This window comes from Vulpes lagopus, chromosome 7 (genome assembly GCF_018345385.1).
Source record: "Vulpes lagopus strain Blue_001 chromosome 7, ASM1834538v1, whole genome shotgun sequence".
NCBI lineage: Eukaryota > Metazoa > Chordata > Mammalia > Carnivora > Canidae > Vulpes > Vulpes lagopus.
This window is the reverse complement of record NC_054830.1, coordinates 40584334-40611890: the sequence shown is the minus strand read 5'-3', so window position 1 is coordinate 40611890 and position 27557 is coordinate 40584334. Positions and strand designations below refer to the sequence as shown.

The window sequence follows — 27557 nt, the reverse complement described above, 5'->3', positions numbered from 1 at the left end:
ATAAAAACCAGGTTGATTGCTATAGCACTTTGTCAAAGATACCAAACGGAATCCATGTATCACAAATGGAACTAGGGCATACTCACGCCAGATTCACTGTCTAAATATATAAATTAATTCTTCAAGAAATATATTTCTGTAAAACACCATTAAAACTGGTGTCTTTCATAGTGTTAGAATCTCTTCTGTAACATAATTGGCATAAAGTATTCGAAAAGTAATTCCAATGGCATGATCTAAATGTTTTAAATAACATCTTCGATATTTTTAATAGTACCAAACTTTTCATCTTAAATCAGCCTTATATAAAATATTTATAAGATAACATGTAGAGTGTGTAAAACATCTTTATCTCCTGTTCTTGTCCTTTGTTAACTCTCTACAGTGATATAAATAATAGCAGTGAATAAAATGTGAGATAAATGCAACTGTGCAGAAAAATTATATTACATCTAATTAAAATTTGAAAGAAATAAACTTAAAATGAAAGACAATTCATTTATGGCATGACAGTAAATTGTTGTAACTATCATAAAATCATCTATATCAATATTCTTTCCTGAAATTAAATTTAAAATAAATTAAACAGTTTTCTTTCTTTTTTTTGGTAACAGTTTTTGAGAAGTTGACATACACAGTTCCTTTTTGTATTTTGAGACCTAAAAAAGACTTGTAAGAACAGGAAGAGTGGATTGATGTTGAAAATCTTAGCAGCCAAACTTTTCCTGTTCAGGATTTGTCAAATCAAAGAACATCACTAGAGTATCTGATATACCTTTCTAGAAAAGTTATGACCTATCAGCAGTTATTCAAATGGGGTTGAAAGTGGTCTTTACCTGATTGGATAGTATAAATCTTGAGACGATAGTAGAAAAACGACTGGGGAGGAGAAATAAATCCTTCAGTGATCCCATAAATCATGTAAAAGAGCCTTCAGCTCCTATGTATCAGGGTTAAATTTATACATTTTAGCACACTCTAATATAATGTGTGGACAGAGATGAATATTGCATTGAGGGCTGATTTATACTAGTTTTAGAAGTTTCTATAAAACTAATTTTGTGTTTCCTTACAAATTAGTATCACACACCTATTTGGAATGAGTATTTAATGGAAGGCTTTCATTATTATTTAAATTATAAATGTACACAAAATATGGAAACTTTCAACACCATTTTCTGAATAAAATTTTGCCAATTCTTTTGGGTTTAATAGATTTTTCCAAAAATAAATCAAGAATTAATGTCAGGGTATTACTGAAAGCAGTAGATCTACATGTCAAGGACAGTTTGACATTCATTAATCCATAAAAAAGGTAAAACTGCAAAAGAAAACAGGCTATTTCTTAATTAGGATCAATTAAATTAATCAAGTAGTTTGAAATCAGTGGGACTAAAATGCTTAAAATGAAGCTAAGTATCTGCTTGTCCAAGTTAAGGAGGAGGTTGGGTTAGACACATTGAAAGGCTTTGTGATTCTATGATTCTAATACATCAAAAAGGTAATAATACGGATACAGGAAAAGTAAAATTTTAGTAAAAACTTACTGTAAACCATCTTAATTATACAATTCCCCACATGAACTCATATTTGCTCATAAATCTGTCCTTTCATGATGAAGTAGCTGCTGTTCCTGCCTGCCGTAACCCCTCGGCCTTACCTTGTCACACCAAAGGCTGCTTAATAGGAACATCCATGATTCTCTACCTGAAGTCTTTATCTGGTTATGGAGTATACTCAATCTGAGTGGAGGGAAACCAGAAGTGTGTCAGAGTTAAAGCCCCTGAAAGCAGCCTCCAGCCAACGATGAAAGGGAGTTGGTAGATATACATCCTAGAATCCTCACCCTTCATTTGGGGATAACTTTGAGCCATACTCTACTCTTTTTCCCAGGGTTCTCCATTAGGACTCGGCTTCGGTTGCCCACATTGGACAAATTCTTGATAATGCCACACTATTAACTGGCTTACCTCCCCCCCCCCCACCTTCTTTAATTCCCTACTTCCTACTGATATCTCCAGTGATCACCTCTCAAAAACCATTTTTGTAGGACTACTTGTTTCTGAGTTCTGGGCTTCTGGAGAAACCCAATTTCTGGGTACACATATTAACTCTAAAATGAATCAAATTAACTTTATATGTGATTGATTGAGACTAATATTGTACAAAACAGCAGTGTCCTAGTTATTGACTAATAGGACATTGTATAATGAGAATAGAATATGTGAAAGACCAAACAGTGATAGGCATGATAGCAGTGTTTCTCAGCCTTGTCACTTTCAACATTCTGAGATGGACAGTTCTTTGTTGTGGAGACTGTCCTCTACATTGTAGGATGTTTAGCATCATCCATAGCCTCTACTCACTAGATGCCAGTAGCATCCTCCATCCTGCTGCAACATCCAAAAATCCCTCTAAATATTGACAAATGGTGGTTGGTGGGGGGTGGTTATCTCCCATTATCCCCCTCCAAGAGCCACTAGATTATAGAAAAGACTTCATTTAATGCATTCAATTAAATTTACCAACTCAACTATCACATATAGATATCATATAACAGGCATTGTCTTAAAAAATGAGAAAAAATGTAAGTTCCTGATTTCAGAATGTATATTCTAATCAGAGGAAAAGAATTAAAACAAACTACTAATTCACAGTAAAAATTTTTCCATAATGCTCAGGCATTTTCTAATGGAGGCTATAAAATGAATAATTTCTTTCCATATATATATATATATATATATATATATATATATATATATTTCCAAAGTGTGAGTGTATGTCTGCAAATTGTGTATGATTTTAATTCTGATGAAGCGAAAGACTGTTAATTTTCACAGTGTAAATTCTGCATGGTGGGAGTGAAGGATGAGATATCTGCCCTTGGTTTTCATTTCATGCCTTCTGTGCTGAAATACTGTGGGAGATTGAGCACATCCTGCTTTCTTTCACTATTGCAATTTTGTTCTTTTTCTTTCCTCATTGCATGTATTTGTCCCATAACTTCCACCTACCTTCTCTCAAAAGTTTTTTTTTAATAATATGCATATTTCTACTGAATGCATTTAAATGATCACAATAACAGTAAAACTTAAAGAAGCATTGGAAGATATTTTCTTAATTTTTAGTCCAGTTTCCTCAGAATTGCTATGAGATTTTCTCTCCTAATCTCACGTAGTTTCTTTTTTATGAATCACGTAAAAATTGTCTTCCCTGTGTCCTACTCTGGCAGTTATAGGAGGCACGGTAGGTTCCCCCAATACCTCTTTGTGCTCATCAGTCGTGCAGGTATAGAGAAGGCCTTATCCTATGATCACTTGAGAGTCTGTACCTGAGGACTTCTTCTTCTGTTTACCTGTGCATGGGACCAACAAAATGTGATAAGTGCAGTAGCATTAATGCCTCTAGAGTAGCTCTCTAAGCCAATGATAGATGAAAGCTAGAAAATAACTACCTCAGCTTCTAACATGGTTCCCACACTTTCTTCCAGAATTTTCCAAGGGTATTGAGCCACTGTATAGCCTATTTATTGGCTTTCTTTCCTTTCCTGTCTCAATTCCTCAGGCCCCTATGATACTGTCTAGGATCTATTCACCAATAAAACATTCCAATGCATTGGAATGATGGGCTAAAAGAAAGATCATCACATTTGGATTTTATAATCTAACATGAATGGTAGATTCATAATGGATTGATTATTTCTAATATGCAAAATATTATTAATGTATAAAATATTACTATTATCTTAGACATGATATAGGATCTGTTGTTAAAAGAAATTCAGACTGGGGATATAAAATTATAATATCTACACACTGTCTCCCTATAGATCGATTTTCTTTCTTTTTTCCCTTGTAGGTGTGGGGGAGGGTAATACTACAAGAGTTTAAATAAAATCCTTTAGTATTTCAACTGTCTTTTAATGGTTTGATCATTTTTTAATGTCATACTGCTCTTTTGAAAAATCAGAGTGCTGATCATCAGTTCTCAAGGAAGCTTGTAAGAAAAAACATAATTTGTTCAGCAGAGGCATAATCCTTGCTCAGACTCTGATCAGACGAAAGCCACAGAACAGAATATCCATCACAGTGATCGTTCCAATGACACAGAGAAGCACCTGGTATGTCTGGAGTGACTACTTTTTTGCACAAACTCACAGCTGACATAGAGGTTTAAATGCTGCTTGGTACTCCAACAGGTAGAAAACATAAATTGGGAAGTTGCAGCAGAGAGCAACTGTGTATTTTTGAAGTAACAGACTCATCAAAGTCCAGGCATACTATTTAAATTTTTACAGTCGAATGTTTTGTCCAGATTTTCAAAACCCATATTGTATGTGCTTTACACGATGCTATTTTGCTGTTTTCAAGTCTATGCAAATATGGTGGTGGGTGTAATAAATTCTTAATACATAATTTTAAACCATTTTGTGCTCCTTTTAGCTAAGTGTGTTAAAAGATAAAATGTGCATATAAATGTGTTTGTGAGAAAGGTGCTGTTAAGTAAAGAAACATTTACTAAAGGAATGATTTTGCAACTGGGAGATAATAATTTCCAATATGTTTTCTTTCACTGAAATAAACTATTATATGACAGCACCGAATTGATACATATGTTGTTTTGAACTAATAAGTATTTTCTTTAGATAAAGAAACATGGTTTTAAAAGAGCCTTAGTTTTTGTTTTGTTTTCTTTCTTGTTTTGTTTCTCTCTTGCCAAGATACTTCTCAGAGCAATGTTAAGTGCATAGACTAAAACACACTGGCTTACAAAATATACAAAGGAAACAAATTATTCTGAAATACAATGATTAAAATAGTATTAGGACATATTTGTGATATAGCAATGTATGCTTTTGAATGATACATTAGACAATATGGTCTAGCAGTGGCTTTAACAACTCTAAATCCAGAGTAAAGATGGGCAATATTTCAAGATACCTGCAAAACTTGTATTATGATACAAAAATACTTCTCTTAGTGATGGTGTGTAGGTACTGTTAATACTACTGTGGTTTGTGGCCTACATTCATAATTAAATAACATGCTGGAAAGAAAGAGGTAATTTTGTCTATTTTACTAATCAAGTCCACAAACTTCCTGAGTTCTGCTTGAAAGTAACAATATGACACTGGTTGATAGGCTAAAAGAACCTTGAGGAGCTGCTAAATCAAACTTGTTTTCACAAAGTGATGACTTGAAGTTTCCACCAAATCAGTTTTTACTTTTCACCTTCGTAATAATTCAAATGGAAATGTGAATTAATAAAAATTAACAAAATGGCCTAAAAGTGCAGGACTTGTAAAGATTATGGTAAGCTGGAGAACACAGGCTCCTTCTAAAAAAATTTCATATGCATACCAAATAAAAAGTCTTAGAGTCCCCTTAGGGCCACCAATTTGTAACCTCTAATAAAATGTACAAAACCAAAAGGCAGGTTTAAATATTTTAGATTTTTGAAAGCTATTTCCAAGTATTATCTTCTATCTTTACTGTCTACCTATATTGCTATGGATAAGCAGATAATACTACATCTGTAGTATTCTTCTACAGGAAGAAAATAGATGAACAATCTCTAACACATATCTATTAGAAAGTCTGACATAATAGCCACTATTCCACTTTCCTCTAAAGGATAAGTAATTGCTGAAGCCTTGAATTAGTGAGACGTTTTTAGTAAGGAAAGGAGGGAGAGAGGGAAGGAAGGAAGGAAGGTAGGAATGAAGGAAGACAGAGAGTTAAATTTAGTGTCATGTATGAGCAAACAGTAAAACTTAACTTGCAAATGAATGCATCAGATAATAAGTCCCTGTGTGCTGAGTTGTCTACTACGTTGTGCTTAATTCCTGACTGATATGTATTTCTAGTCTTCATAACAATTCTGTAAAGTAGGTGTTGGCATCAATATAAGATACTCAGACTTCTATTAGATTAGAAAAGGAGTTCAATTAGGGAAATCTCAAAGTTCTCACTGGCATCATACAGCCAAAACATCATCACAACTGTTCCCTCTCATTCCCACTTCCATATTGGCCTAAACTGAATCTTCTAAAAGCAATGCTAAGATAGAAATAATATTTTAATCAGAATGTTCCTATGTCAGTTTTGGTAATTAAACATGCCACAGAATCTTGTGGCCTCTGTACCTGTTGACTTTAAGGATGTTAAATTGTACAGGTTAATTTTACTCTATGGATTTTTAAAATTGAAATTATGTAATCTCTACTTTATAGAAGACAGAAGCAAAAATATGGCAAAACTCCATTCTGTATAAAATGTTTTATCATTATTTAGTGAACTGAAAATAAAATTTAGGGGCACCTGGATGGCTGTCAGTCAGTCAAGCATCTGCCTTCCTCTCAGGTCATGATCCCAGGGTCTTGGAATCAAGCCCTGCATCAGGTTCACTATTCAGTGGGGAGTCTGCTTCTGTCTCTCCTGCTCCCCCTGCTTGTGCTCTGTCTCTCTATCTCCCTGTCAAATAAATAAATAACATCTTTTAAAAATGTTATTTAAAAAAAGAAAAAACATTTTTAAATATCTACCTAAGCATCAATATCAATTAAATAAGTATTAAAATCCTTAATTCTTTAATGCATCTTAGGAAAATTTGATGCTATTTTTACTTTTTTACAGAAACAAATGTATACTGATAACAGTCAATATATCTTTTTTTTTCTTAAAGATTTATTTATTTATTTATGATAGACAGAGAGAGAGAGAGAGAGAGGCAGAGACACAGGAGGAGGGAGAAGCAGGCTCCATGCCGGGAGCCCGATGCAGGACTCGATTCTGGGACTCCAGGGTCGCGCCCTGGGCCAAAGGCAGGCACTACACCGCCAAGCCACCGAGGGATCCCGACAATATATCATTTTGAATTGTCTTCAAACATTACATACTTTTTAGATTTTTTTCCATCTTCAAATAGTTAAAATTAATGGTATATTATTTTCTTTTGTCATTTAAATTCAAAGTTTAATGCTATTTATCGTGTGTTCTAAACTTCAGAAATGAAAATAGGAAATAAGTTAATATTTACAAAGAACCTGGAAGTGTTAAATTTAAATGTTAAGCATATTTATGTCACTGTAGGATAAAGCATAATTTTTCTTCTAGCTATATACAGCTTCTAATTTTTCACAAAATTTTAGATTACTAGATACCAATTAAGCTTATATTTAAAAATATGTCAGAATTTCTTATTCTGACCATAGAAAAATCATTGTTTTCTTTCTTAAATGGAGAAAAGTCATTCAGGGCAATGGATCAGGGAGAAGCAACTGAGATTTCATAAAACATGGTAAAGAAAGGCCTCTGTGACAAGGTGACATTTGAGCAGAGACTGAACAAGAAATAGAGTCACACAGGAAGAAGAGTGTTGGAAGAGGCATCTGGGCAAGTGCAGAACAGAAGTTGTCAGAGAGGCGACATGCTTTCACATAACATTTATCAGCACCTACTATGTATGCATGTTATGCTTTTCACCGCTGTGAAAGTACCAAACAACCAAAAGACATGATTCCTATTCTCAAGGAATTTTAACTTGAGCCAGGTGAAAAGTATGAGAAATACAAAAGAACTAGAAAACAATTCAAAGTAATTTCTCTTATGTAAAAAACTGTCCATACCTATTTTTAAAACAAAATCATCATCTATTCCACTTAATCTAGGTATTAAAGACAGATTTTATATTTGGATGATGCTAAAGCTTGCAATATCTATCCTCTTATAATTAACAGCTATTGGCTGTTTGCACTTAAGTCTTTTCTAATGAGACAGGATTAAGAGTCTAATGCTTTGTCCATAATTTTAATTTTTAAAACTAAGTTGTATTTCCTTCCATGATAATAGGAAAACAGATCCTCTAACTGTAATTTACTTTTGATGAATCCTTCAGCAGACTCTGAAACACTAAAGCAACAAAGATACAGATTTAACATCTATGAAATGTTCTTTAGAACTCCAGATAGTGCCATATCTAAAAAAATTTTAATATATTCTTTAAATAAATACTTTGCTGTCTTGCGTTTTGATACCAAGACACATCAGTTCACTTGATACCTCTTCCTTTGTGTGTGAACAGTGTCAATCATCTGACAAATTTATTTCTACTGCAATTGATGAGCTATCCTTTTACTGACACATCTGTTAGATGGAATGTTTAGTTGATGAAAATGCATCATGTAGAGTAGACTAGGATAATATTAAATGAGCATGATGTCAAGCCCATCCAGAAAAAGATCACATAAATATTAAAATAAAAAGAATTTGATTTGGGAGAAAGAAAAGAACAGTTGTTAGATTAACAAACAGTTGGAAACTGATGCAATTTAAAGGTTAGTTAATCACTTTTTGGGGAAAAAAGTGGGTTCAATCCAGTCCCCTTTCAAGTGTATGACCAATACTCTCAGTTGTCCCATCAATACAAAATTATCGAGAGCCAATGAACAACCATGAGATAAGCCCTCTGAATAAAATGTGTACAATGAAAATCTATAAAGTTTCATGTATTCATTCAATAAATACTTAAGGCACAAAGCTAGGAAAGACAATTATAAATAGATTAGACATTATCTCTGTCCTCACAGGCCTATAACTTAATAAGGTTATAAGCAAGAATGTTATTATAAGAATGTTCACCTTAGCAATACATACACTAAAATGGGAATGATACAGAGAAGAAGAGTATGGTCCCTAAGCAGGACGACAGGCAAATCTGTGAAATGTTCCATATTTTCAAAAACTTAGCTCTCAAAATCTGTTATAGAAATTAATATTAAAAGGGCTGTGGTCTATGTACAAACACAAGATGATGTAAGGTGCATTTAATGCTGTTCACAAGAAAACCACTTTAATATAAATACATAGGTTGAAGGTGAAACAATGGGAATAAATTTATCATCTGAGCACTAATTAGAAAGGAAAATGTGAAGGTGGCTAAAATAAATAACACAGGAAAGAACAATTGTTGGTGAGGATGTGGAGAAAATGGAACCTTCATAGCTTGTTGGAATGTAAAACGATGCAGCTTCTTTGCAAAACAATTTAGCAGTTTCTCATAAAGTTAAATATAGAGTTACCACATGACCCAGCAATTCCACTCCTAAGTATACATCAAAGAGAAATGGAAACATATGTACGTGAAATGCACAAGTGCATTATTCATAAAAACCAAAAAGTGGAAACGGTCCAAATGTCCATCACTTTATAAATGGATAAATCAATGTGGCACATCCAAGTGATGTAAGCAGAATAAAGGCCCCTAAATACGACTGTGTCCTAATCCCTGGAACCTGTGAATATGTAACCTTGCATGGTATAAGGGACTGCCCAAATGTGAGTAAGTTACAGTCTGTGATATGGGGAGGTTACCCTGAAAGATCAAGATGCCCAGTGTAATCACAAGGCTCTTAAAATTAGAAGAGGGAGAGAGGAGAGTCAGTCACAGAAATTCTGTGTGAGAACTCCCCCTGCTTTTGTTGGCTTCGAAAATGGAGAAGGGGGCGGGGAGGGAGAGAGAGAAGGCCATAAATCAAGGATGGAGAGAGGTCTCTAAAAGATGAGAAAAACAAGGAAATGGGTTCTTCCCAGTGTCCAGAAAGGAATGCAGCTCTGCCAACATCTTGATTTTAACAAAGTGAGACTTGTATTGAATTTCTAATCAATAGAACTGTCAGATAACAAATTTATGTTGCTTCAAGCCACTAAATTTATGGTAACTTCTATCAGCAACAGGAAACAAATATGTTATTCATTGGAATAGTATTCAGCTATGAAAATAATTGAGTATTGATACATTACAGCATGGATGAAGATTGAAAACACTATGCAAAGTGAAACAAGAAAGTCACAAAGACCACATATTGTATGATTCTATTTATATGAAGGTATGCAGAGTAAGCACATTTTTTAAAAAAGATTTTATTTATTTATTCATGAGAGACGCAGGCAGAGAGAAGCAGAGACATAGGCAGAGAGAGAAGCAGGCTCCCTCTAGGGAGCCTGATGCAGGACTCGATCCCAGGACCCCGAGACCACGACCTGCGCCAAAGGTAGACGCTCAACCACTGAGCCACCCAGGTGCCCCAGAGTGAGCAAGTTTATGAAAACAGTGAGTAGATTAGTGATTGCTTAAACCTGAGTGTAGGAGGCTCTAGTGGGGACAGGGCTAACTGTTAATAAATGCAGGGTGTCTTTTAGGGAAGCAGAGTGTTCTTCAATTACATTATGGTATTGGTTTCACAATTCTGTAAAAATACTGAAAAATGAACTTTAAATGGACGAGCTGCATGTTATATGAATTATATCTCAGCAATGCTGTTTTTAAAACAGAAAACAAAAAGAATATCAGAGCGACTATATTTATATTAGAGTTGACTTCAGAACAAAAATATTACCATGGACAAAGAGGGACATTTTATGATCATAAATGGGGCATGTTACCAAGAAAACATAGCCATCCTAACTGTTGCACCAACAATAGAGTTTCAAATAAAATGAAGGAAAAACTTATTGAAAAATTAGACAAATCCAGAAATGTGGTTGAAGACTTCAAGTCTCCTCTCTATTTGCTAGATCTATTTGTTGAAAAGACCTGAAATCAATGAAACTCTAGTACCAAAAACCACACTTGTCACTGAGATCTTGATTTCCAAATACCATCTCCTTAAGGAAATGGCTTATTCTTGGGCTGGGATATGGAAAGTATGAGATGAACTTAGAGTATTTTGTGCCAGTCTGTAAGAAGGTATTCAAAGATTCATGGGGACATGAATAACCCCAGACTCAGTTTGAAAAGACTACCATTGGCCTGGTGTGAGACAGTAGAGCAAAATAAATAATTATAGTAATGAATCACAACCTACAGAAGAAAAGAGGAACCCAGAAGTGCATGGTAATAAAAATAAATGTAAGAAAACTAAATGTATACATAAGGGGGAAAAAAACTCTCTTCATTAGAATAGAATTCTAATAATAGGCATAATAAATTAGAATATCACTATTTGGCAACAACTACAGTAATAATTTTCAGGCAAGGACGACAAACAGATGTTAAAACTAGCAGACAAAAGTCTATAAGTATCCCCTAATGAGATACTTATTAATTATAAACAGGGAATTAAAAAATTTATAGTAAAGAAAAATGGTAGTTGCCATCTTAACCAACTGACCAAAATTAATATAACTGATAATTGGCCCAACCTGCCATCATCTGCTTGCTGACAGGATGCGCTGAGGATACTTCTGTGGTATTCTTACCAAAAATGCATAGTCTGAATCTAATTATGAGGAAACGTCAAACAAACAAAGGGATTTTCAGAAAAATTCTTGGCCTATACTCTTCAAAAATGTCATTGACATGAATAACAAAGGACAAAGAAAATATTGTGGAAAAGGGACACTAAACAGGCATGGAAACTAAATCCAATGTCTGTGTGATCCTGTGGATCCTTGATCAGAGAGAGAGGGGAAAAAAAAAACACTTTGATATTAAGAGCATTAACGGGACAATAAAATTTGAATGAAGACTATAGATTGAAGTATTGTGTCAATATTGTCTTGATATTAACTTCTGAATTTTCCTAACTTCCTGTGATTGTGTAAATTCCCTGTTTTTAAGAAAGCCAGGCTGACATATGTAGAGGTTATGAAAGCTGCAGACAAGAGGCTGAAGAAGGCTATGGAAGGACATCTAAACCAGTGTGGGACATGAGGGAGAATTATCACAAACTTGGTGCCTTAAAACCACCTAAATTTATTATCTTAAGTTTTGGAAATCAGAGGTCCAAAATGGGGGTTAAACCAAGATGTTGTCAGGGCTATGTTCCTTCTGGAGGCTTTAGGACAGAACCCATGTCCTTGCATTTCTAATTCCTGATGTTGGCCACTTTCACTGGCACTTTGCCCCACACTTCAATTTTCAAAACCAGCAATGGCTGGCTAGATCCTTCTCTAGTCAAATAACTCTGACACTAACTCATCTTTTGCCTCTCGTTTCTAATTTCAAGGATGCTTGTAATTACTTTGAGTGCATCATGACAATCCAGGATAATTTCTGCATTTAAAGGTCAGGTGATTACAACCTTAGTTCCACTTTCTATCTCAATTCCCCACTTGCCATATAACAAGGTATTTACAGCTTCCAGGGATGAGGGTGTGACCTCTTTTGTTGGCCATTATTCTATCTATCACGAAAAGCATTAGTTTTCCTTCTGTGGCAGGTATGATACAGTGATTTATTATAGAAAACCAACTCATATTGGCTTAGCAGTTAAGGAACATATTTGGTTTATGTAACTGAGAAGTGCAGAAGAGGAAGCTACATTTAGGATAGGCTTAAGATCTTCACATGATTGATTTCTGTGAATCTCTTTACTCTGTTTTCAACGTTGATGTCACCCTAAGTCACTCACCATCATGATCCCAAAATGGTAGTTAATAGGTCTCATGGATACAAAACCATTCCTTCCTATCAGCAGTAGAGAGGGTATTTTTGTCCTAGCAACCTGAGCACACATTCAAAGGTTCACTTGGATTGGATCAGCTCAGAATTATATACCTGTCGCTGCACCAATTCTGTGGCCAGAGCAATGGAATGTGGTAATGGGCTTAGATTTGTTCCAAGGTCTCAGAAATCTGGTCCCAGCTTCCCCAGAAAAAATAAGATCCCAAGTGGAAAGTTCTTGAGATGAGAATAAGGATGAATGAAAAGAGGGGACAACCAACAAATGTCCATTGTGTCTTCATAGTCTCATATCCAGAATTATAGTCTTTTATTAATAGAATCATGAATAACCTAGAATTATTTCATAAGTGCTAAATTTCATCTAATAGCATCAAGCAAAGCAATGCAAATTTAAAAAATATGTAGACACTAGGGTCATAATACATGAAATATGACATGAGTTACTGAATTGCAATCAGAACTGTTGTCTCTGTTCTGCACTAATACTAGCTCAGTCTTCTTTTTTTTTTTTTAAATAAACAATCTCTTTTTTTTAAATTTTTTTTTATTTATGATAGTCACAGAGAGAGAGAGAGAGAGAGAGGCAGAGACATAGGCAGAGGGAGAAACAGGCTCCATGCACCGGGAGCCCGACGTGGGATTCGATCCCGGGTCTCCAGGATCGCGCCCTGGGCCAAAGGCAGGCGCCAAACCACTGCGCCACCCAGGGATCCCCTAGCTCAGTCTTCTATTTTAATTGAGAAACAAGAAGTATTCAGGTTCTTGAATACACAAGGACAGATGGACAATTTTGCTCAACATAAGCATATTTCTGCCTTATTTTTCACAGCAAATATTTTGTCTGTGGTGAATTTTTACTTTAATTTTAAATCCTAAGTTCTTTGTTACTTTTTCTTTTGAATTTCTAGTTCTGTGATTATCATAGGCTTTATTCTCTTGTCACATTTGTTTATAGCAATATTTCCACTCGTATGATTAGTCAGCACAGATATTGGTTTACTTATATATTCAAGCCTTATTTTTTTTCTTTTTAAAAGTAGTTTCCATACCCAACATGGAGCCCAACATGGGGCTTGAACTCACAACCCCAAGATAAAGACCTGAGCTAAGATCAAGAGTGGGATACTCAACTGACTGAGTCATCCAGGCATCCCTCAAGTCTCAATTTCTTAAACTATTTTATGAAATTTACTGAGGTATAATTGACATACAATATATTAGTTTCAGGTGTACAACAGAGTGATCTCTGGGTTTTCCCTCTGCCTCAGATTTACTCTGTATACATTATAAATGTTAATCATAGTAAGTCTAGTTACCATGTGTCACCTTACAAAGTTAATACAGCATCACTGAGTATATTCCCCATGGTGTGCATTACTTCTCCGTGATTTATTTATTTTATAATTGAAAGTTTGTACTTCTTAATCCCCTTCACTCATTTTGAACTCATTCTTCTGGCAACCATGTTCTCTGTGTCCCTGAATCTGGGTTTTGTTTTGTTTCTTTGTTTGTTTAGATTACATACATAAATGAAATCATGTGAAAAATGTTTTTGTCTCTCTGACTTATTACACTTAGCATAATATTCTCAAGGTTCATACATGTTATCGCAAATGGCAAAATTTCACTCTTTTGGATGGCTGAATAATATTCCATGGTATAAATATAACATCTTCTGTATCTGTTCATCCATCTTTGCACCTTTTAGCTATTGTGAATATATTTACTTTGAAGAATCCTAAAATAATTGATTCATGCACACTGTTCAGGTTTTATAGCTGATTTGTGAGAGAAATAGGGTGGAGTGTCCTTATTTTATATTATCCACAACCAGAAACCAATGAGAAGTTTCATTTTAATATCCAAGAAGGACACTCATTATCAGCGTAATAGAAATTATGCTATTGGATTTGATTTGAAACGTAGCATCCATTAGAGTCTGTCTTCCAACTGTACCACTATCTAAAGACTCTTTATTTAAATTAAAATATTTCTACCTCTAGACATTCTGTTTGAAGATGGAAGCGATCTTGAAAAGAGTAATACAAATATTGTAATACAATATTTGTCATTGATACCTTAATATGACTTAGTTTATGGGTTCTTTCTTCTTTATAACTAGCTGAAAAGTGGGGCACTGAGCAATTTATGAATAAATAACAACTCAACATACAAGCATATGTTTCCTTTCCCTTTAATAAACCTCCCATTCTCCTAAAATAACATCAATTAACTATTTTATTTGAGATCATTATATATGATAACAAAAAATATTTGTGAGAAGGATATTCCTATCAATGGGAGCACCTTAATTCCAATCACCATATTAGGGAACTCAGAGCAACTTTTAGATTCTCTGTGGAATTTACTTAAATTAATCACACACACACACACACACACACACACACACACACACACACACACACAACATGGTAAGCCAGAAATTTTCCATAGATGTTCCTTGATGATTCTGAATTAGAGATTACATTCACAAGATCATAGAACTGACCATCCCACTAACTGTGGTCTAGTTACTAGTGAGTAATCAATCCAATTACCTTAGACCTAAGAAGTTTAAATTAAGCCTATCCTAATTTGGGGATGGTTTCAATTGCTAATAGGATAATTGCACCTGATTTCAAAGTACAGACTGTAGTTTTCTTTTTTTAAGAACTCATTTTTGGAAATAGAGCAATTCCCTCAGTGGAAAGATGATTAAAAAAAAAAAAAAACCAACAACAACTGGGTTTTCCCTCTGCCTCAGATTTACTGCTGTATCTCATACTAAAATACTAACAAGCAGACCTGTCCTTTTTCTTTCTTTCTTCTTTTTTTTTTTTTTTTACTTTTATGTGTTCCCATACTGTCTTACTGTATTATGATTATACTGGCAATTAGAAAAGGAGGAATTAGCACTGCATCTACTTATTACCATCATCCTATTAATTTACATTGGAAATTCCCTCTACGCTTTGACATTCTGTGCTATTCTGTGTTGAGTCATCTGAGATTTCAGAGAGAACTCTTATTATCAAATTAATTCTGAAAGAAGGAAGCTTTTGCCCTTCCCATTTCTTCAGGAGAGACCTACTAACAGATGTTCTTTTATGTTATACACATACCTTTGTCATTCACTTTGGGGTATGGGGGATGCATGACTTTATCTGCTTTGTATAATGCAAATGAGGTGAGAATTTGGGAAAAAATGGTGTCATGGACTGCTTTGTACTTACTCTCTTAACCTTTTAAATTTTAATAGAATGTAACCTTTTCCTTATTTTATGTTTAATTAAATCTCTCCCATTCTTCAAAGAAAACCTTTTTTTTCCTCTATAAGGTAAACTTGAGATTACTATTGAACATTTCTCCTTTGTCAATAACTCTTTAATAGTCTTGTCTCATTCAGCAAATATAATACCAGATAAAGCTGCATTTACGGTGAGAATGCTTATTAATTGTGTGCTTATAGTGAAAATGATTGTGTGTCAAAAGATATCATTCTATAAACTTAATTTATTTTGTGGTTAAAAGTTTATATTTATTTAGATTTCATTTGAATATAAACTAGAGTGTAGTTTAAAAGAGATAAAAATAGTTTCACAGCTGTAAATTTAAAAAAAGATAAACTCATTTTGACAGAATTTGCAATTTGGAAAAAAATACTTCAACAGAGAAAACAAAAGTTATTTGCTACTCTGGTTGAAACATTCCAACTATTCTTTAAGGAATCAAAATCTGCCATTTATTTCAGATGTGTATCATTATAAAACTTTCACAACACACCTGCTTCTGCTCAGACAATATTTTGATGGCCAACAATTTTACTGGTGTTAAAGTGATAGAATTGGTTTTACTACAATAAACATAATTCCCTCATAGTATTCTTTCTAAAAAACAAAGCAGGTGGGGACATCTGGGTGGCTCAGTGGTCGAACATCTAACTTTGGCTCAGGTTGTGATCCCAGGGTTCTGGGATCAAGTCCTACAGGGAGCCTTCTCCCTTTGCCTATGTCTCTGCTTCTCTCTGTGTCTCTTATGAGAAAATAAATAAAATCTAAAAAAGAAAATCAGGTGTTTGAATATTCTTGTGATTTGGGACTAACAATACAAACTGAGCTATCACTTCACATTTGTGATAACTATTCTTTAGTCCTCAGTAATTATTTTATCCCCTTTACCAAAATCTATGCTTTCACCATTAACTTTTAAAAATAATTAAGAAAATTGTGGGTATCTTTTATGGTATTGTTTTGAAGTGGAGGCAAATCTACCATATCAATTAGGTCATATAAAATGATTGATTCATTCAACAAATATTTACTGAACTTCTGTGTCTCAAACACTGTCCTAGGTGATTAAAATATATCCATGGACAGTTCTAACAAGTATCACTGTCCTTGTGAGGGTTACTCTTTAACATGGGAGTTAAAGAAATCCATGAAAAATATAATACATAAGTAAACTATCTAGGGTACAAGACAATTAGTACTATAAACAGAAAATAAAAATAATAACTAGAATGAGAGGATCAGGAGTTTGTGGTGGGGTGGGAGCAAATGCTTCAGGATTATATAGATGATTAGGATGGATCTTCGAGGACAGACTTGAGGGTGATGAGAAAGTTAGCATTTTAGATATAGACTCTGGAGAAAAGCATACCAGGCAGAAAAATGGTTGAGAAAGAGCTAAGGAATGGTTGAGGAGGAGGGACAGAGAAGGCATATTATTTAAGGACAACAAGCAAGGAGGAGAAAGAGCAGATCCTGTAGGGGGTTCAAGTGCTAATGAGGGGGATTGAATGCTGGGCTGAAGTTGTAAACTCATATCATTTCAAGAGATGTAGGACTTACGACTTTTAAAACCTCAGCTTTTAAACAGTTCTCCATCAATCTTTTGTAAACAAATATTATAATTGAATATTTAGGTCATCTTAAATTATGTTAAAGCTTATTTAACAAGGTAAAACTGGGTAAAACTCCATCATTAAAAAAATAATCATCCCATTCTCAATCCCAGCACCTTATTCTGACAGATTGCTGGTAAGAAGCCTCTGAGAGTAAATCAATGTCTTTCTTTTGAGTTTTGAAATTAAGTAAATGTCACCAAAAGTTGGGTCTGAAAGCCTAACATTACAAATAGTCACAGAAACAAAGAGCGCATCAAATGTCTTCCTCTCATTTCCACTGAGAAGGAAGGAAGAACATCAGGAAAGAAGGAAGGGGGAGGGTTGGGGCATGATGAGAAGTGTGCAGAGTAGTTGAACAGACCAGATACAAAACACAATATGGTCTAAAATTTTGTGCACTATTTCAATATGGAAACCAGATTTATTGGGAAAATAATATGAATAGGAAACTGGAAAAACACATTTGCATCTCTTACAATATGACTAAATGGTCACAGTGTACTAGAAACTACGTAGACATTAACATGAAATGCGTCTGGCAGTATTCAGGCAACAGAGGGCACTTTAATTGGTGATACATTTAAAATCACAGCATATTGAACCTACGTAATTCAAACTAAAACTTTCTATTTTCCAATGCAGAAATGACCCCAGTCAGCTATTTGTTTCCTTATATAAATGTCAACATACTTTATAAAGAGCTAAGCTCACCCAGGTTAGTATAATTTGGTAGTTTAATAATTGTTAGATCTCTTCACCAGGCTTAGGAAGAAATCTACTTAATGGATTTAAAAAATTTTATAACCCTCCATATAGGAAGCAAGTGTTCTATTATTTGAAAAGCATCTACAGACTTGAATATAACTGAAGCTTTGAATAACCTGAAGTTTGAAGTCAAAGAGTTGGAATCTTTATTAAATTCCTTCATTAGTAATTTAGAAATAGGCAGCAAGTTAAAATCAAGCCACAAAACTTGTCTGATTATCTGTAACAGCTGAGGTTCTCTAGTGTATGAACAAGGTATTTTGCTATCTCTGTATCATCTGCTTATTTTTAAACCAAAGAGAAAAATGTTTATATATTAACTAAGCTTGAACATTGCTTTGGTCTCCAACATAATATTTAACTCTCAAGCAAGTAACTTCAAACCATGACAAGTTCAAAAAATTTGTAATTCTAATCCCATATTATGACCATTTAAAAATTGCAATAAATATCATCCTTCCAGGACACTGGTAATATAGTTTGAATGGACTGATTTCTAAGAATATGATGCTCACCTCTAATTACAGCAATGGGAAGTGTATGCATAAATTAATATGGTTGCTTTGCAGACTATCCTCAGTTTAATAACTGGGATAATTCTTTCTCTGTGCATCTACAATAAATCACGGACCTTCTTTTATAGTAAACCCTATGGCCCATAAAATGCCATCATTAGAAAAAAACGGTGTCAAATCTAGAAAAACCATAATCGATAGAATTGGCCTCTCAGAATTGGCAATTATCTAGAGTTGGCTGTTCTGAAATTTCCCTACACTCTTGGTACCAACCAAGTGAAATGCGTGTTTTTCCTCTTTAGAAATTCAATATAAATCATAGACAGAATCCGCTAACAAGAAAACGTATTCCAAATAACTGACAACTATTATTTTCCCACAATAGAAATAAAGATTTTTTTTTGCCAAAAACAGCCAATGTCACTTAGGTTTTTTTATCATAGAGCCATGGCATTTACAGTATACTCTATTCTGTGATACTGATTTACCCCTGCAAATTTTGCAATAAATCACATGTTTTTAATTGGGATAATGAAAAAAATACAAAAGATTCATAGGCTTGAAATACCTGCAGAAAAGAGATATCTAGTGACATTCAGCACAGAAATTAAACCTTTTTCTCTTATCATCTTCTTTTCTTTTCTTTTTTAAAAGATTTTATTTATTTATTCATGAGAGACACAGAGAGAGAGAGAGAGAGAGAGAGAGAGGCAGAGACACAAGCAGACGGAAAAGCAGGCTCCATGCAGGGAACTGACTTGGGACTCGATTCAGGGACTCCGGGATCACACCCTGGGCCGAAGGTGGCGCTAAACCGCTGAGCCACCCAGGCTTCCCAATCCTCTTCTTTTCAACACAGATGTTTGCAGATAGTAAAATTCCATGCATATACATACATACACACACACACACACACACACACACACACGAGTTGACAAAAACAAATGTTTTGGAGCTTGCAATATAATAGAGCTGAAAATGAAAAGAGAACCCAATGGTAAGAAAAGAGAAGTGTGATGGAGACAGATGTTAAATCTCAAGTCTATTAAAAAGTACAACATAGAAGATTCAACTTTTGGAAATAAAACTTTCTGGAACATTAAGATTCCTAACATTTAATAAGTGCCCCTAATACAAGTAGGCATCCATTCCCTTCCCTGGAGACAGATGCTGCTCCCCACATATATAGTCTGTTTTATTCTAAAATTCTCAGCTCTTCCAGCACTTTGCCATTCCTTATATAGCTGTTCATTCCACATTTTTCATGTGTATCACTTACGACAAATCTAATGGAATATTTTTAGACACCTAAAAGAAGCAGGCAATAGAATCTTCTCAATCTTTACACCCTCCACTTGAAATGTATGGCTAATGAACGTTATCTCAAAATTCCATCCTACCTATAGTCCACAGACTGGGGGAGTGAAGTTACAACAGCAATGCCTCAACATTTTAGCTACTCCTTCTGAGTCTATAGGAGTAGTAGTTGGCTATACAATTCTCTTCTGATTTGTGCTGTCTCAACTCCTTGACTTAACCACGTTGGTGGCTTACACCAGAGATTATTAACAAAGGACTAAGTTTATATATGTTTCATTTAAGGTGTATACATAAAAGCATGTAGGAATATTTGAATACTATTAGCAGTGGTTTGCAGACCATATAAAGTTTATCACTTAAGTTATCCTTGCACTGTAGGTTATGAACTCTGCAAGAAATCCTTAGGAGCCCTTACTGCCTACTTCCTTCTCCATCAATTACCACACAGAGCAGGAGCAGGCATCTCTGCTGAGAGTTGCTTTTCACTTGTGTCTATAAGGAGATGAATTATTGACTCCAGCCCCTTCAAGACACTGGACAGTGTTTTTGCTCAATAAGGTTTACCTTCAGTAAGTCAGTGAATAATATTTTCCTCTGTGTTTTTTGTGTTTGAGAGCTTATACTCTGCATTTTGAGGAGAGGTCAAAAATAAAGATAAAAATTTAAAAATCAGATGTTTAGGGATCCCTGGGTGGCGCAGCGGTTTGGCGCCTGCCTTTGGCCCAGGGCGCGATCCTGGAGACCCGGGATCGAATCCCACGTCGGGCTCCCGGTGCATGGAGCCTGCTTCTCCCTCTGCCTGTGTCTCTGCCTCTCTCTATCTCTCTGTGACTATCATAAATAAATAAAAATTAAAAAAAAAATAAAAAAAATAAAAATCAGATGTTTATTTTCCTAGAAATAAGCTTCAAGCATAACATTAAAACCTCCTGTATTTCACACAAGTCAATAGAGTCTGTATAGACTGATATATAATAGAAAAGATCTGGGCAGCCCGGGTGGCTCAGCAGTTTAGCATCGCCTTCAGCCCAGGGCGTGATCCTGGAGACCCAGGATGGAGTCCCATGTCGGGCTCCCTGCATGGAGCCTGCTTTTCCCTCTGCCTGTGTCTCTGCCTCTCTCTCTCTCTCTCTTTGTGTCTCTCATGAATAAATAAATAAAATCATTGAAAAAAAAAAAAGATCTGCACTCCTTCGATTGGGTTTGTCATTAGAAACGTGTTTTTCCTAAGCAATTAGCACTGCATTAGGAATGGAATTCCAAGGAGTGACCAAATAGACAAGATACGTACCTTAAACAGATTCTTATTTAAGCTGCATCCACTAAGCATGTTCTTTTGCTCATGTTTCCTATATATAAGCCTTTTTTTTTTCTCTTGTTAAATTTGGTTGAGTTCTCCTCTCCCGGGTTATAAAACATTATAATGCTTAGGATAAAGTTGAAACTTATCGACTGATTGAATGGTTGATGGCATGAGGCACATTTTTCATCCAAAGTTAAAGACTACCCGTTGCATAACGGCCTGGCCCAGCCGATCTTGAAAGTCAAAACCAGACTGATGTGAGAGGAAGAGCACCGAATCTAGACAAAGATGAGGTTCACATCCTGCCTACCAGTGACTACAGCTATATGACAATGAATAACTAACTTAACCTGTCTGGGGCTATTTCTCATTTTAAAATTGCCTATAATTATACCTGCCCTATATAGTGTACAAGGATATTTTGAAACTCAAATTAAATGATGAGCTAGATCTCCTGTCCCAGATATGAGGGAAAGAAAAAGAAGAACAAGTATATGAGAGCAGAAAAGGTAAGTTAGAAATCTTTTTCAAATGGCTACTTTTATGTTGGCTAGAGATTATCATTGGAGGAAATGAAGGTCAGAGAACATTAAAAGGGATCTTGAAGGAAACATCATTAAAGACATCTGTCCACTCTGACAAACCAATTTTGTTTCCTAGACCTCCATTTTCTGATCTGCTTTGCTGAGGGGGGGAATGTGCTGTCTCTATGATATTGTAGTTCCAGAATATAATTCTGCCCATTTAAAAAAAGTATGACTAATTTCACCATATGCATGAGAAAGAACTTTAGCAGATTATATGTAATCAGTTCACATTCTTATACATTTCCTTTCTAATAGTTCTGATCATTTTCAAAACTTATATGAGCTCTTCTTCTTTCTCCCCAGGTGATGATAATAAGAGATACTGTCACCACACTAACAGATGTTGTACTTTGTGGCCAGTAATGACCTAGGTTCTTTGTATAGTTTCTGTTCTAAAAACTCAGTAATAACCTTGACTTTGGTGCTTTTATTATTCTAAATTTATATATGAAAAAATGAAGCTTGCCCTTAAGTATTAGAACCAGATTTGAATTTATACGTGAATCCAGGTCTTTTTTTTTTTTTTTTAAATCAAGGTCTTTCTGACCACAAAGCCCATACTCGTTATTAATAGCTGCACACTTTCTCATTGTTACCATAGGCATTAGAAAATAAAGCCAGGGAAGATAAAATCCTTGTTCTTTAGAAGTTTACAGTTTAGATGAGGAAATTAAATGAGTATGTAAATGATAAAACCAAAAAACAAAGATTAAAAGGGGAGTAATTTGAGCTATTTTCTTCCAGCTTTATTGAGATATAATTGACAAAGTGTAAGTTAAAAGTGTAACACTGTGACAATTTGATACATTTTTTTAATTGCAAAATGTTTAACACTTAAGGTTGGTTGACACACCCTATCCTTCATATAATTACCATGTTATGGTAAGAATATTGTTGTTGTTATGGTGAGAATATTAAAGCTCCACTCTCATGGCAGCTTTCAAATATGCAAGCCTAGAGTCACTTTGCTGTACACTAAATCCCTGGAACTTATTCATTTTAAAACAGCAAGTTTGTATCCTGAGATCAGCATCTTCTCATTTCCTTTACCCCTCAGCCCCTGGCAACCACCATTGTATTTTTGCTGTAAGTTCAATGTTTTTAGATTCTACATAAAAGTGAGATCTTACAGTATTTGCCTTTCTCTCTTCTAATTACTTTACTTAGCATAATATCTCAAGATGCATCCATGTTGTTGCAAATGTCATGATTTCCTTTTTATGGCTGAATAATATTCTATTATATATACAATTATACATTATGTAATTATTTTGTATGATTATATATGTGTTGCAATATAATGATATGTTGTTACATAATAATATGCTATATATAATTACATATTAAATATGTTATAAGATAAATACATATATAATATGAAATCTTATTTTACATCATATAAATATATTCATATTATATTTTTATTTACTATAGACCATTTATATATTTTATATTAATTATATAGTATTATATAAATTCATTATATGTTACATATATATGCAACATTGCCTTTAAGAGCTAATATTTAATGATTGTTTATATAATTGCTGTACTAAGCATTCAACATTCTGCAACAATCCTAGGAGATCTTTATAATCACCATAACCATTTTACAGATGGGGACACTGAGATTTCAGAAAGGTTAGTAATTTGTCCTAAATCACATGGCTAGGGAATAACAATTTTGGGATACTAAGCCCAGATACTAGGACTCCAGGGGCATCTTGATAACTAATAAGAGTAGCACAAAATTCAATGAAGAACAGAGAATGTGAGCTAATGAGTGTTTATTTAGGGAGGCAGAAACATAAAGAGATTCATGACAGATAAATATTTTTATAAATATAAATATATATATAAATATATATTTCATATATTATGATACTATGATACAGTAAGAAATAGATATATTTTGGTGTTCATTCCCAGGTTCTGGCCCAAACTCCTAAAACCACTATAATCCCTAAGCAATAAAGGTGCTAAGAGCATCTTTTGTTATAATATTTGATCTTCTACCCCAGTTGACATAGAGTTCCTTAATCTCCCAGAATTTCCTTGGTGATAGGAGCATCTGTTGTTCTCATGAAGACACTCTTGGTGGCTCTTGGATAGCTTTAGCATGGGGAATGGTCACTAGAAAGCCCAAGCCTTAATTTGAAGACTGAAGCTTTCAGCTTCACCCCTCATCCTCAGGAGAGGTCGTGGAGCTGGGGGTTATAGATGATCATTGATCATGCTTATGTGATGAATGAAACCTTCAAAAAATCCCCAGTGAGCAGGTTCAGAGAGCTTCCAGGTTGGTGAATATATCCATATTCTGGGAGAGTGATGCGCTCCAAAACATGAGGATAGAAGCTCCTGTGCTTTGGACCCTTCTAGACCTCTCCCTAGGACCTCTTCATCTGGCTGTTCTTTTGTGTCCTTTAAAATAGCCTCTGTATTTTAATAATCTGCAATAATAAGTGACTTGTTTCACAGGGTTCTGTGAACTGCCATAGCAAATTATCAAATCTTAGGGTCACAGGAATCTCCCATTTGTAGTCACGTCAGACAGAAGTTGTGGGTGATCTGGGGACTCATCATTTACAACTGGCACCTGAAGTAGAGGGTAGTCTTGTGGTACTGAGCCTTTGACCTGGGGGATATGCCTTAACTACAGGCAGTGTCAGAATTTCTAGCTAAGAAAAACCCATGTATCTAAGGTTAGAGGTGTCATGAGGGTAAGGAGGAGACAGTGAGCTTTTCCTATAGGTACACATACGTGAATACTTATGTGTGTCTTTGTGGATACACAGGTTGAGATTTTGACTTCTTAACCTGGAAATTATTAACCCAAAATTCCTGAAGCTGGATATCCAAGATATCAATTACTTTCGTCTGCTAAAGTCTAAGTGGATTTTGGAGCAGGTAAATAGGAAATAAGTTAGCAAACATAACTAAAACATGAAACTGCAGCTCAGAATGCTTGATCCTCCTACAAATTTCAAATCACTGTTCAGAACTCCAGGCACTGCCACTTTATATATGCATCATCAGTGCTATGAGCTCCACTGCTACTTGAGAATTAAAGGTGAATGTCAACCAAGAAGAAGGAGAGGGACCTAGTCCTCATTTGGAAGAATTTTGAGACCGAGTTTCAGATGGGAAAATGTTCCGTTATGCTATACTGAAGCATGAAGTTGCCGAAGCTTTACAAAAATGATCAAGATAAAAGAAAACGCAGAGAAGCCCAGAGGGTGTGTGAACACAGATGCAAATGCTTATTGTGGCTGGGAGCAACAGACTGCAGGGTTATAGTTAGTGCTTTTTAACATTAGAAATAAATTTGGGTCCAGCTGAGTCCTAAAATATATACACATATAACATAAGCAAATGAAACCTGAAGAAGTCACCAAAAGGAGAGAACCATACCTGTATTTGCCCCCCCGCACCCACCACTTTCAACCTCCTCCCCAAGATTTTAGCCTTCAAACATGCACAACATCAAATGCAGAGAAATAAAACAAGCCAGTTTATGACTCTTAAACCTTAACATCCCTGGTTCAAGCCATTATGAGCAATTTAATGCTGACTTGCCCACTTCCTCCTTAAGTAAACTACAACTCCACTATATATATGTTCATATTTTCCAAGATTCCAAAACTTCCATATTAATACATTACCACTATGTATAAAAATTAAGTAGACACACTTCAGAGGCCTGTGTCTGGATATGAGGTCCAATACCTTCATTAGTTATATAATTCCCATGATGTTGAATGTATCTAAGCAACAGTGGGGTGGTTGGACTAAAATAATTTAAGGATCCTTCCAGCCTGTTTTTTTGTGATACTAATGGAGAATATATTTATATGCCAGCATGTACCTAAGACAGGTTATTTGGCTCTCAGTTTATTCATAGTCTAATAGAAATTGAGATTTTACAGAAACAGATTGCATGTGTAGGGCATTTTATTATTTTATATTCTAATGACATGTGGTTTCCTTTTATTCTTACTATATGAAGCAAATAATGCAGGTGTTACAAGAGTTCCTCCCTTTAGAGATTTTTTTCCTGTACATGCAGTTGATTAGTGGGAGAAATGAGAGAAATGCCCATGTGTTCTAAACACACTTTACATATTCTTCTTTGAGAATATGCTGCCATTCTTACCTATGCTACTATCAGCAACCTTATGATCTCTTGTGGCACAGTAATCAAAGACAAAGAGGGGAGCCTGGGTGACTCAATCAGTTAGTGTCTGACTCTTGATTTCAGCTCAGGTCTTGATCACAGGGTCTGGGGATAGAGCCCTACCTTGGACTCAGCAGGGAGTCTGCTTGAGAATTCTATCTCCTTCTCCCTCTGCTCTTCCCCCACAAACCCCCCTCTCTCTAAAATAAATAAATATTTTTTTTAAAAAAAGAAAGAAGCCACACAAAGGAGAGAAGATATGAAGATGGAACACTAGGTAAAATTAGAATAACAAAATAAACCTGGAAGTTTAATTCTGTGGCTGTATTCATAAGGCATAAAGTGAAATGATCAGACACTGGCCCTCTTCATGGGAGAGGTTAACCAAACTCAATGCAGTTCTGTGGAAGGTGACCTTGATAAAAGAACAGTATCTGGATTCCAACCCAATCTCTTTCTTACTCCTTTATTTCCTCAGCTATTCAAGAAGGAAAATTATTAATAACTCCTAAGTACCTGAATGTCCTACAATGTTTACCCCCATCAACATCACCCAACCCTCAGTAACTTTAGTAGTACCTTACATTGATCAAACCTCTCTCTCATATCTCATAGTTTTTGTAAAGGTAACTTGACATAATGACTGGGAAGCTACTTTGTAAATTACAGAGCATTCAATTATCTATTTTCAGAACTTAAAGAGTTAATTTAGTTACTGATATTAAGATCTGAAACATATTCACATTTGCACTTTCTGTTCATGTATGTGTTGCAAACTCTCATCCTCACTTCCAAAAGAAAAGAAAAAAAAGGACTGAACAGACTAGTTAGCCCTCAGTTATCTATTTCAACAAACTCATCTTTTTAGGAATTCCATGGGTTATATTTGAATTGTGGATTTGAGCAATAGTGATTTCAAAGGCATTTGATGAAAAGCAGTTCATGTTTTTTAATGAATTCAGTGGATTCAATGAATTGAATTGATTAATTTCAATGAATTATACCTTGTTCCTCTTCATAGACTTTGGCTTGCTTCTGAGAAACAACCTGAGGTTTGTTTTTAATTTGTATCTAAATTACAGGTATATATGTTAATAAAAGAGATATGAAAATTAGCTTTTTAATATGTATATGAATATTCCTTATGGCAAATAGTAAAAAAAAGAGCTAAGTTTAGATGAATTAATGTTGAATAACTAGATTCACACACAAAGAGTGTTACTATAAAGTAACTGTTTTCTATTAGAATCAAGGATCAAAGTTTTACAATCACCCTACAACTCTGTGATCCTATCTTTGATGGACTCCAGTTGAAACAATATTTCTTTCCTATAAGACTGAAAGGAATGTGGTGTTAATGTTCTTCAGAGTATGTCACCTGTCTTAATAAGAATAAACCCTTTGGAACTTTTGCCAAAAAAAAAAATTGTAAATCTACCTTTCTTGATGGTAGTATATTTAAATTTTAATTTAGTAAATACATCAATAGACTTACACCCATGAATTACTACCTGATACAGAT

The 27557-nt window shown here is 34.8% G+C and overlaps 1 non-coding gene and 1 pseudogene across 1 annotated transcript; one reads left to right on the top strand and one right to left on the bottom strand.

Moving 5' to 3' along the window:
* Positions 1–27557, bottom strand: part of LOC121495131 — a 130201-nt pseudogene that overhangs the window by 63959 nt on the left and 38685 nt on the right.
* LOC121496347 lies at positions 8632–8737 on the top strand. Its single transcript, XR_005989176.1, has one exon. It is a non-coding gene; the product is annotated as a U6 spliceosomal RNA (small nuclear RNA).